Source organism: Papaver somniferum, chromosome 4, assembly GCF_003573695.1.
Source record: "Papaver somniferum cultivar HN1 chromosome 4, ASM357369v1, whole genome shotgun sequence".
In the NCBI taxonomy this organism is placed as follows: Eukaryota; Viridiplantae; Streptophyta; class Magnoliopsida; order Ranunculales; family Papaveraceae; genus Papaver; species Papaver somniferum.
Genome location: NC_039361.1, coordinates 77,050,445 through 77,063,187, shown reverse-complemented (window position 1 = coordinate 77,063,187; position 12,743 = coordinate 77,050,445). Strand labels below are relative to the sequence as shown.

Below are 12,743 nucleotides of genomic sequence, written 5' to 3'. Positions count from 1 at the left end.
GATAGGTCTCTAAAACACCTAATTTTATATCTAGTATTTATGCTTTCTTTGCTATTATCCTTGTGAATTTCACCTCTCATGTTTACTTTTGAGCTTTTAGGTACTTTGGAGTCATTCGGAGCAAAAGAAGGAGAAAACGTCAATTTGGAGTGTAAAAGGCACAAAGATCAGTTCACAAGCGAGTGATACTTGGAGTCCGCTAACAATATGCGCAGCAAGGAAGTGAATATGCAGTCGGTTCCATGAAACTGACAGGCCAAACATCATTATGGGGCGCTTATCAGAAGGTGCATGGTACCAATATCAATTCTTATCATTACCTAAACCTAGGAATCAGAGGAGCAATTATTGCCTATCATTAGTTTTTCTTTCTTTCACTCTACCTGAAACCACTAGAGGAAAATGGCGGCACCGTTAGTAAACAGAGAAAGGGAGATTCAGAGATTGAATTCGAGAATTTGTGGATACAGTGATGGTTTGGGACTGAATTTGTGGATTTAAATCTGAGATGAATTTGAGGTTGAGAGATGGAAGATCTCGGTAAATGAAGATGGGTTCGATTTCAGTAGATGAACTCAGATGAAGAAGCTTCTTCTCTTGAATCGAAAATGGGTTTCCGTTGAATTGAATATTAGATGAGGTTGGGAGTGAATCTGAGTTGATCAGTGAAGAACATCGATTACAGGTGGTCTTGTAACTGTTACAGGGAAGATGGAATCGAATTAGGGTTTTTGGGTCGAATTGGAGTAGTTCAGTGAAGGTGGTGGTTGGAATTGAAGTTGTTACAGCTGAGAATGGGTTTGCAGATGTTTATTGAGCACTATTGTGATGGCAGAAGCTTGAATTCAGATTAAGGGAGTCTGATGCTAGTTGAGATGGTGGTGCAGTCGATGATTATTAATGAGATTGCTGGGATTTTGAAGTTAAGAGGGAAATGGACATTGGGCACTAACCAATTGTGCAGAATGGATGACATATGAGCTGAAGGCAATGAAGAATGAAGACAGAAATTGAACTCAGAGAATGAAGCTGATTTATGTCAGTCTGTAAAGAAGTGTTGCTGCTGTTGTAATTGAAGAATGAAGTTGTTGCTGGTTGTATGATGATGAACGACAAAGAAAGAGGAAAGGGTTTCTGGATCTGATGATGGTAGAACTGATATTCGAGCAGATGAAGGAAGAACTGGAGATGCAGAAATTGTTATTGGATTTGGTTCTACAGTAGTCTATTAATGGAATTCAAGATGCTGGTGCTGTATTATGGAGCAGAGAAGAACTAGGTTGTTGTTTTTGTCATCACAAAATTTATGGGTTTGTTGTGCTGGTAGTTGAAAATTGGATGCTGGTAGTTGAAAATTGGATGAAGCTGAGGAAAAATGGGTTTTGGCTCGGGATTGAACTGAAATAAGAGAGATGCTGCTGTGTTGTGCAGTAATGGAAATGAGTTGCAGTGGTGGATGAAATGCAGGTACTGGAGACAATGAAGATGCAGTTCAGTGGGTTACTCATTAATTGGTTGTGTGTGTATAGGCTGCAATGTATGGTTCAGTTCGGCGGTGGAGACAACTGGTGCTGTGGATGTGTTTACATGGGTTGGCTCTGTAGAGTTGCAGCTGAGGTTGCTGTTGAGTGAGATCATGTCAGCTGTTACAGGAGCCAAGGAAGGAGTTGAGAACAGCTGAAAATGGTAACAGTTGCAGGTTGCTGCTAGTGGAAATGACAGGCTCTGGTGATGAAGGTGGAGTTTATGAATCTCAAGTTGCTGTTATAAATGGAGAGGATAATTGACAGCAGGTAGTGAAGTGGCTTATTAATGATCAACTAGATGTATGTTAGGAGTTGATATTGCAGGTACTGGTACAGCTGCAGTTAAGACAGGGGAACAAATATCGAAGGATGAAGTTCAGCTGAGAATTACAAAGGAGTGCAACTGGTGTTTGGTCACTGTGTCGCAGAAGCTACAACATTGGAGTAACGGGTTCAGGCAAAATAAATGGGTTGTGCTGCTGATGATATGTTGGTTCAGGTCTGGTGGTAATGATTCTGGTGGTGGATTTGTGCATTAGATGGAGGCTTACTTGAGTTGGTGTTGTGTATGTAAGGTTACAGGGAACATCCATCATGGCTGGATGCACAATAATGGTGCAGCACAAGCTCTGGCCAGTGCAAATGGCCTAGGCCAAATCCACCCATCCCAATCAGCCTGACAGACCTGACTCTGCTCTGACTCATCCGCCGTTAGTCTGCCGATAACAATAACGGTTGACTGTTATGTTTGACTAGTGACGGGGCGGACTTTCCCGGTCACTAGAGCTATGTTCCGACTAGTTTTCCGGCGAAGTTCCGGCCATTTTGCCAGTTTCCCGGCGACCACTTTTTGGGTATATTTTCACATGGGCATTCCTCACATATGGGCTTGGTGGACATCTTTGTATTGGACTTTGGGCTTTGAAGACCTAGTTTTGGAAAGAGGAAAGCTACAAAAAGAAAAAGTTTCTACTTCTTTTGAGGATGACGTATTTTCTACTTGGAGTTTTGGTGGAGAGCGGCGATTCTACTAGGGTTTGCTTTTTGTTTATTTTTCATATCTTTATTTTATGAAAATGATTATGATGAACTCCATTATTATGAGTAACTAAACACAATTATTGGTTATGGGATAAAAATTGATTTCTCAAGCATGATATTTAAATCAATGGATTAGTTTTGTCTCAACTTTATTGTTTATGATTCATTGTTAATATTGTTGCATGATTTGAGTGCTAGTTTGATTGAGTCCGGAATCAATTAGATTGGTCTTCATTTCTATTGCTAGATTAGGTTTTATTATACGAAAAAGTGATAAATTCCTGATTACAAGTAGCATAAATGTGAGTAGTGCTTGTAGTAATATATCCTACTAGTCACATAAGAATGATAACCTTAGTTAAATCGAATTAGTGCTTTTACACGTTCGGTTGCTTTGATTAGTCTTATTCCATAAAACTTATTGCTCTTAGGGAGTTAAACTTAATTGTGATTTTACACTTTAGGTTGCTTTCTTGGTAGAATTAACATATGCATCTTTTAATGTGGTTGTGATGAAATCAGGGAATTAGCGGGATATTCTTGCGATCAAGGTATCCTAGGACTTTCAGTAAATGAGAGATTAAATTATCAATTCTAGTCATTGATGAAAATACATGTTTGTGAATGATACTATCCCTTGACCAATATCTTCTCCTTATTGATTTCCCAATTATTATTTTGCTTTCAGTTTAGTTTTATTGCATTGATAAATCAAAATCCCCCCCTTGGTTACCAAGAAACTGAAAATTTATAACAATAAAAGCCTCTCTGTGGGAACGAACTCTTTCTTACCACATACTTCATTTATATTTAATAGTGTGAGAAAGTGAAATTATTTTTGACGCATACGACATCGATCAAATTTTGGCGCCGCTGCCGGGGAGGCATACAGCTTGTTATTTTGTTTTAGTTTCTTATTTTGGTTTTACTTTAATCTCGCTTTTGAGAATTGTGTTTCAGGTGCCTTGCTGAAATACAAACTGATAGAAGCAATGGGTGATGCAAATCGTACACTCAAGGAGCTAGCTTCTCAAAAGTTGGACCAACAACAATGGTGTATTGATGTAACATCCACATTTGATATTAAGTCAGGGTTGGTCAGCCAAATACCAAAGTTCCATGGATTTGCTTCGAAGGATCCATACAAGCATCTTTTCGATTTTCAATGGTTATCACAAGCATGATACCTCAAGGTGCTGATGCAGATGAGGGAATGTTGCGTTCTTTTCCTTTCTCGTTACTCGATGTAGCCAAAGATTGGTTGTATTACTTACCACCGGGTAGTGTCACGACATGGGCAACATTGAAGAAACTTTTCTTAGAGAGATATTTTCCTGCGTCCAAAGCAACCCAAATACGTAAAGAGATTAGTGGGATTACACAGTTGGAAGGTGAAACATTGTATGAATGTTGGGAACGTTACAAGAGATTGGTGGCTAGTTGTCCGCATCATCAATTCAGCGACGCATTGATTATTCTATATTTCTATGATGGTTTACTACTAAGTGATAGGAATCTCCTTGACGCTGCAAGTGGTGGTGCACTTATGAACAAGACGGTGACAAAAGCTCGAGAGTTGATCGAGAGTATGGCAACAAATTCTTAACAGTTCTCAAGCCATCGATCGGAGCGACCTACCAAGGAAGTTTATCAAGTTGATGAGATTGCTGAGTTACGTCAACAAATGAGCAATATGGCAGCAATGATGCAACAAATTGCAGCCGTGGTTGTAAAACCGTCACGCCAAGCTTATGAGAACGTGGAGCAAGTCAATGTTATTTTCTCAACTCAGTCGTATGGTACTTACTCTAACACTTATGAGCAAGTTGCAAGTGCAAGTTCTGTTTATAACCATTCGAGTGAGTTCCAACAACAAGTGCAACAACTACAACAAGTGCAAAATCCAGAATTAGAAAAGATGACTACGTTGGTGGAGGCTCTAATGTCAGTGATACAACAAAATCAACAACTAGCGAACTTAAATCAGCAGAAAACAGATAATTCAATTAAAGAGTTGCAAGCACAGGTTAGTCAACCTCAGCCGCAACAACAACAACAACCTCAAAATCAGGGGTCAAGCATGGAAGAGTTGCTGAAATCTTTTATGCAAAGAATGGAGGGCGCGGTCAAGGACTCGCAGACACAAGTTGGTTCCATGGCCGAGGAGATTAATCAGTTGCATGCACAAAATGGTGAGAAACTCCCTTCCCAACCTCTTAACCCAAGAGATGGTGTCAATGCTATTACGTTTGGAAGTGGTACACAACTTGTGCAACCTGAAATTACCAATTTGGGTAAAGAAGAAGCCCCAAAAGAACCTGTTTTGGAGGAAAAGAACGTTGATTTTTCCCAAACTTCCGAGGTACCTAAATCCAACTCTAAACCTCTTGTTTCCACTTATGTTTCTCCTTTACCTTTTCCTGGCAGGTTTGCCGAAGCTAATAAGGTGGAACAAGAAAGAGATATTTGGGATGTTTTTAAGAAGGTCCAAGTGAATATTCCACTCATTGAAGTGATTAGGCAATCTCCTCGTTATGCAAAGTGTGTAAAGGAGTTGTGCACTAAAAAACGCAAGCTAAAGGGTAATGAGGTAATGAGTGTGGGGGAGAATGCTTCGGCATATCTTCGAAAGAAACTCCCACCTAAATTGAAGGATCCCGGTAGTTTTACTATTCCATGCACGATTAGTAAAACACGGTTTACCAAAGCTATGCTAGATTTAGGAGCTTCCATTAATGTTATGCCTACTTCAATTTATGACCTTTTAAATCTTGGTCCTCTTAAGGAAAACGACATAGTTATTCAACTTGCCGATAGGTCTAATTTTTACCCGAAATGGATTGTTGAGGATGTTTTGGTGCAGGTACAAGGACTAATATTTCCAGTGGATTTCTACGTTTTATACATGAGTGATGTGAGTTCATCCTCGTCTACACCTTTACTGTTGGGTAGACCATTTTTGAGTACCGCTAGAACGAAGATTGATGTCCACAATGACACCTTGACTATGGAGTTTGATGAAGAAGTTATACACTTCAACATCTTTGAGGCGAGTAAACACCCAAGTACCATTCAATCAGATTTACATAATGTGTTGGAAGCTGGCTAAGGCGCAGAAAGCAAGGAGATAGTCGGGTTGACGACTTTAAACCGAGCGCTAAATGGGAGGCAACCCATAGGATGAGTATTTCTTGTCTTATTTTTATTTTGTTGTCTTGTTTTTAGTTTTTTTTCTTTCCTTTCATTTACTTTTTCTGATTTCTTGTCACATTATCATGTAGGATTTCCCACCTTGACTTACTTTGGATGACTCAATTTACATTGAGGACAATGTAAAGTTTAAGTGTGGAGGAGTGGTTAAGCATTTGCATTATAAATTTTTCATGAAATTTTCAACTTTTGTGTAAAATAGTGAATAAAAAAAACTCCAACTTGTAGTTAGTTTAGAGTCACATAGTATACATGTCGCTAAGATTACATCGAGATTCTCATAAGAGTGACTAAACTTAGAGATGACAGAGAACGTGATCATATTTCTTACTTGTATGAGAGTTAAAGTTGGATTTAACCATGCCAGTGGTAAATGAGGTGCAGACTGAATTCGGTATTAGAGTTGTGATCCCCTATAGTGGAAACTACCCATGTTACATCATGAGAGGCACCGACCTTCACTTCTTTGTATGTGTCTAAATATGTGCTTTTAGAGTGTGTGTCACCGTACGCAAACTACAGGTAGAATGGTGAGCTACCCAACCTCCCACCAATAGAAGCACTACTTTGATCTCTTGAGTGCTATTTTTATCAATCATGATGGTGACATCGAATTGCTAACTTACATACCACTTGTAATCTTGTTCGTAGTTAGCACCATCCACTTTATCTCAATCTACACCAACAGGTCCATAGAAACACCATCATCATCAACAAGAGGAGCATCACAAATTCGAAGTTAAGTTGAAGATGTTCAAGGTTTACCAGCAACAATACAGACATGAGCAGATTTCAGATTCAAGTAAAGCAACAAGACAAGGAGCAAAAAATTTATAAGTTGAAGACTATTGTACAAGAGTGAAGATTATCAAGATGAGAATTCAAGAAGTTTATGATATCAAGACGTACAAGTTGTGAAGAATTGAGCGGTAAAGTACTTACACCATGGTCTTTGTATTTGCGTTTTTAGTTTATCTTATTTGTTAATTTGTATTTTATTTTCTCTTGTCTCAAAAAAAAAATGGAAAAGAAAAAAAATAAAGAAAACAAGAGAAAATTTCATTAGGTTCATTATTAGTTTTAATTTTTTGTTGTATTTTATTTTGTTTTTGTTTTGTATTTATTTTATTTTTCTTGTCTCAATAAAAAAAAAGGAAAAAATAAATAAATAAAAAGAGACAAGAAAAATACATTGCATCATATTTTTGTTTGTTTAGTTCGTTTTTGGTTTTGTATTCATTCACTAAAGCCAATGGAAGAAGAAATATCCATAATGAAGTTTCAAGCAACAAGAAATTAGAGGAAAGAATCATATTGTCAAGATTCTACGAAGTTCAAGAGTTATCATCAAGTGTTGAAGACCGAAGACGAAGATGAAGACAAGGATTGAAGACCGAAGACGTTTCTATGGATGATGTGAGAGTGGTACTAACTGCACGCCGAATGGATAACGAGGTAAGTAAGCATATTACCACCTTCGTTAAGTGGTTGATTTCCTTTCTTAGAGATCGTCAGAAAAAAAAGGGTTTTCAAAATAAATAAAAGATGTAGGTTTTCAAAACAATTCGGAAGGTTTTTGCCTTCCTACCATTCAAGGTGTCACAAGATTCTCTCTTCACTCCTACCTGGACACATGTGTGACCCATAAAAAGCTATTTATTATTGAGAGCAACTTCATAAAACCCTTTCTTGTGAGGTAGAGTCGAGAGTTTTGATCACTCCGAACCCGAATTTCCTTCGAGAAGGGATGGTTATTTCTCTCTCAACTTTTAAGGATGAGATTGTGTTCATATATGTGTCTAACTTCTTATGACTAGTGTGCAGAATCTCTATGTCTTCTTAGCGCGTTGGATGCTATCATTTCGGAGAACTTGTAAGTTGGAAAAGTAGGTTTTGTAGGTATATCTCTAGTAAACCTTCACGAGACTATAACTCGTCCACTAGGGACACCTAGGGGTTGAAAGGCTTGTTATACATGCTAAGTGTGACCGTAGCTTCGACGACATGGAGTTGTATATATGTTTTAAAATTGTTTTGATTAATTTGCTCGAGGACTAGCAAAGTCTAAGTGTGGGGAAATTTGATAGGTGTCTAAAACACCTAATTTTATATCTATTATTTATACTTTCTTTGCTATTATCCTTGTGAATTGCACCTCTTATGTTTACTTTTGAGTTTTTAGGTACTTTGGAATCATTCGGAGCAAAATAAGGAGAAAACGTCCATTTAGAGCGTAAAAGGCACAAAGATCGGTTCACAAGCGAGTGATACTTGGAGTCCGCTAACAATATGCGCAGCAAGGAAGTGAATAGGCAGTCGGTTACGTGAAACTGACACGCCAAACATCATTATGTGGCCCTTATCAGAAGGTGCATGGTACAAATATCAATTCTTATCATTACCTAAAACTAGAAATCAGAGGAGCAAGTATTACCTCTATCATTAGTTTTTCTTTCTTTCACTCTACCTGAAACCACTAGAGGAAAAAGGCGGCACCGTTAGTAAACAGAGAAAGGGAGATTCAGAGATTGAATTCGAGAATTTGTGGATACAGTGATGGTTTGGGACTGAATTTTTGGATCTGAATCTGAGAAGAATTTAAGGTTGAGAGATGGAAGATCTCGGTAAATGAAGATGGGTTCGATTTCAGTGGATGAACTCAGATGAAGAGAAGGATTAGGAGAAGAAATTCAAGCTTCTTCTCTTGAATCGAAGATGGGTTTTTGTTGAATTGAATATTAGATGAGGTTGGGAGTGAATCTGAGTTGAGCAGTGAAGAACATCGATTACAGGTGGTCTTGTAACTGTTACAGGGAAGATGGAATCGAAATTAGGGTTTTCTGGATCGAATTGGAGTAGTTCAGTGAAGGTGGTGGTTGGAATTGAAGTTTTTACAGCTGAGAATGGGTTTGCAGATGTTGATTGAGCACTATTGTGATGGCAGAAGCTTGAATTCAGAGTAAGGGAGTCTGATGCTAGTTGAGATGGTGGTGCAGTCGATGATTATTAATGAGATTGCTGGGATTTTGAAGTTAAGAGGGAAATGGACATTGGGCACTAACCAATTGTGCAGAATGGATGACATATGAGCTGAAGGCAATGAAGAATGAAGACAGAAATTGAACTCAGAGAATGAAGCTGATTTATGTCAGTGTGTAAAGAAGTGTTGCTGTTGTTGTAATTGAAGAATGAAGTTGTTGCTGGTTGTATGATGATGAACGACAAAGAAAGAGGAAAGGGTTTCTGGATCTGATGATGGTAGAACTGATATTCGAGCAGATGAAGGAAGAACTGGAGATGCAGAAATTGTTATTGGATTTGGTTCTACAGTAGTATATTAATGGAATTCAAGATGCTGGTGTTGTGTTATGGAGCAGAGAAGAACTAGGTTGTTGTTTTTGTCATCACAAAAGTTATGGGTTTGTTGTGCTGGTAGTTGAAAATTGGATGCTGGTAGTTGAAAATTGGATGAAGCTGAGGAAAAATGGGTTTTGGCTCGGGATTGAACTGAAATAAGAGAGATGCTGCTGTGTTGTGCAGTAATGGAAATGAGTTGCAGTGGTGGATGAAATGCAGGTACTGGAGACAGTGAAGATGCAGTTCAGTGGGTTACTCATTAATTGGTTGTGTGGGTATAGGCTGCAATGTATGGTTCAGTTCGGCGGTGGAGACAACTGGTGCTGTGGATGTGTTTACATGGGTTGGCTCTGTAGAGTTGCAGCTGAGGTTGCGAGTTGTTGTTGAGTGAGATCATGTCAGCTGTTACAGGAGCCAAGGAAGGAGTTGAGAACAGCTGCAAATGGTAACAGTTGCAGGTTGCTGCTAGTGGAAATGACAGGCTCTGGTGATGAAGGTGGAGTTTATGAATCTCAAGTTGCTGTTATAAATTGAGAGGATAATTGACAGCAGGTAGTGAAGTGGCTTATTAATGATCAACTAGATGTATGTTAGGAGTTGATATTGTAGGTACTGGTACAGCTGCAGTTAAGACAGAGGAACAAATATCGAAGGATGAAGTTCAGCTGAGAATTACAAAGGAGTGCAACTGGTGTTTGGTCACTGTGTCGCAGAAGCTACAACATTGGAGTAATGGGTTCAGGCAAGATAAATGGGTTGTGCTGCTGATGATATGTTGGTTCAGGTCTGGTGGTAATGATTCTGGTGGTGGATTTGTGCATTAGATGGAGGCTTACTTGAGTTGGTGCTGTGTATGTAAGGTTACATGGAACTTCCATCATGGCTGGATGCACAATAATGGTGCAGCACAAGCTCTGGCCAGTGCAAATGGCCTAGGCCAAATCCACCCAGCCCAATCAGCCTGACAGACCTGACTCTGCTCTGACTCATCCGCCGTTAGTCTGCCGTTAACCATAACGGTTGACTGTTATGTTTGACTACTGATGGGGCGGACTTTGCCGGTCACCAGAGCTATGTTCCGACTAGTTTTCCGGCGAAGTTCCGGCCATTTTACCAGTTTCCCGGCGACCACTTTTGGGGTATATTTTCACATGGGTATTCCTCACATATGGGCTTGGTGGACATCTTTATATTGGACTTTGGGCTTTGAAGACCTAGTTTTGGAAAGAGGAAAGCTATAAAAAGAAAAAGTTTCTACTTCTTTTGAGGATGACGTATTTTCTACTTGGAGTTTTGGTGGAGAGCGGCGATTCTACTAGGGTTTGCTTTTTGTTTATTTTTCATATCTTTATTTTATGAAAATGATTATGATGAACTCCATTATTATGAGTAACTAAACACAATTATTGGTTATGGGATAAAAGTTGATTTCTCAAGCATGATATTTAAATCAATGGATTAGTTTTGTCTCAACTTTATTGTTTATGATTCATTGTTAATATTGTTGCATGATTTGAGTGCTAGTTTGATTGAGTCCGGCATCAATTAGATTGGTATTCATTTCTATTGCTAGATTAGGTTTTATTATACGAAAAAGTGATAAATTCCTGATTACAAGTAGCATAAATGTGAGTAGTGCTTGTAGTAATATATCCTACTAGTCACATATGAACCATAACCTTAGTTAAATCGAATTAGTGCTTTTACATGTTCGGTTGCTTTGATTAGTCTTATTCCATAAAATTTATTGCTCTTAGGGAGTTAAACTTAATTGTGCTTTTACACTTTAGGTTGCTTTCTAGGTAGAATTCACATATGCATCTTTTAATGTGGTTGTGATGAAATCAGGGAATTAGCGAGATATTCTTGCGATCAAGGTATCCTATGACTTTTAGTAAATGAGAGATTAAATTATCAATTCTAGTCATTGATGAAAATACATGTTTGTGAATGATACTATCCCTTGACCAATATCTACTCCTTATTGATTCACTAGAAAGTATATTGGAGTTAGTTCATACAGATTGCTAATCCAAATATTGGGTGAGGTTGTTGTACCCCCGCTTTCTCATTATCTATCACTCAAAAGTCTATCTACTCTATCTCCTATTTTAGACAAAAGTCGTATTGTTATATAGACTTTAAGTATACACATTTTCTATTTCGAGCCGAGTTTATCTCGCTTATCTATTTCTCGAAATATGTGTTGGTAAGCTTTCGCTTTAGCCAAGTTCATCGTTACTCGTGACGAAAGTCATGTTGATTATTTCAATAACTTGAAAATCGCTTTGATGCTAATAGTTTGTGAATAACAACTATTTTAACATCCTCTAAGAAAGTTTCAATGATTGAAATGAGAGTTTATAACAAGTGACCATGTTTGGATATAAACATAGTGTGTTCTCACATTTGTGTAAAAGTCCAAAACCGGGAACCTAAAGTATGCATACCCGTACACGTACTTGCAATTGTTGGAAAACCGGCAAGTATGCATACCCGTACGCATACTGGCGGAAGTTTCACGTCCGTGAATTTCTGCTGGAGTTTGGAAGTAAAAACAAACTCAATCCGGTAACTTAAATATGCGTATCGGTTCGCATACATAAGCAGGTTACTTTTTTAAAATCGGTTTCTTCATGAACTAAAATATTTATATAATAAGGAATGCAATCTTTGCAAACCGTGGCTATAATGTTCATGAATTGATTCGAGTGAATCAAAATCGATTTTGCTTCGATTGTGTCTTGTACACTTCTATGAGATCCAATCAATTGAACAACTCTCTAATTAGTTTCATTTGAACTAATTATGATAAAGATGAATAAGGTTGATATGGAAGTGCTCATATGGCTAACCATTGGTTAACTATTGTTGAACCGACTAAGTGTACACATTTAGGTATGGTTACTCAAACCTAAATAAAGGTGCATTTCATTTGTGTATAACAAGCTAAGTTCTATCTAACAGTTGAAAGATATTAGCTTGAATCTAATCGGGTTTTCATCTAACGAGGAATATTGAATGCTTTGTTACCAAGGTAACTTAGATTGCAAACCCTGATTTGAAATCTATATAAAGGTGAACTTTAGCAACTGGGAAACCTAATCGCCACACCTTCTGTGTGATACTAGTTGTATAAGTTAGAGTAGATTCTCCTTTAACCTTAGTTTTTTCACGAAACCATGTAGGTTAACGACTTAAAGACTTCATTGGGATTGTGAAGCCAGACTCAACTATTTTCTCCGTAGTTGATCTGATCTTGCTGTTTTCTATCGTGATTGAGTGCAATCATAAGATTGGTTTGAGATTTATATCTCCGATAGGCAAGATTGAAAAGTAGTCACAAACACCTTCATCTCATCGTTTGTGATTCCATAATATCTTGTTTCGTTAATCGATTAAGATTATTGTGAGGTGATTGATAATACTAGGATGTTCTTCGGAATATAAGTCTGGGTTATCAATTGGTTCATGTTCACCTTGATTTATCAAAAGACGGAACAAAACTCGTAGGTATATCTGTGGGAGACGGATTTATCTATTCAATAGACTTTTCTGTGTGATACAGATTTGTTTATCAAGTCTTCGACTTTGGGTCGTAGCAACTCT

The 12,743-nt window shown here is 38.0% G+C and overlaps 1 long non-coding RNA gene across 1 annotated transcript; it reads left to right on the top strand.

Annotated features, from left to right (window-relative positions):
* Positions 1–339: 339 nt before the first annotated feature.
* On the top strand, positions 340–10,603 carry LOC113275947. Its single transcript, XR_003323830.1, has 2 exons — positions 340–1,617; positions 9,504–10,603. It is a non-coding gene; the product is annotated as an uncharacterized LOC113275947 (long non-coding RNA).
* Positions 10,604–12,743: the final 2,140 nt, after the last annotated feature.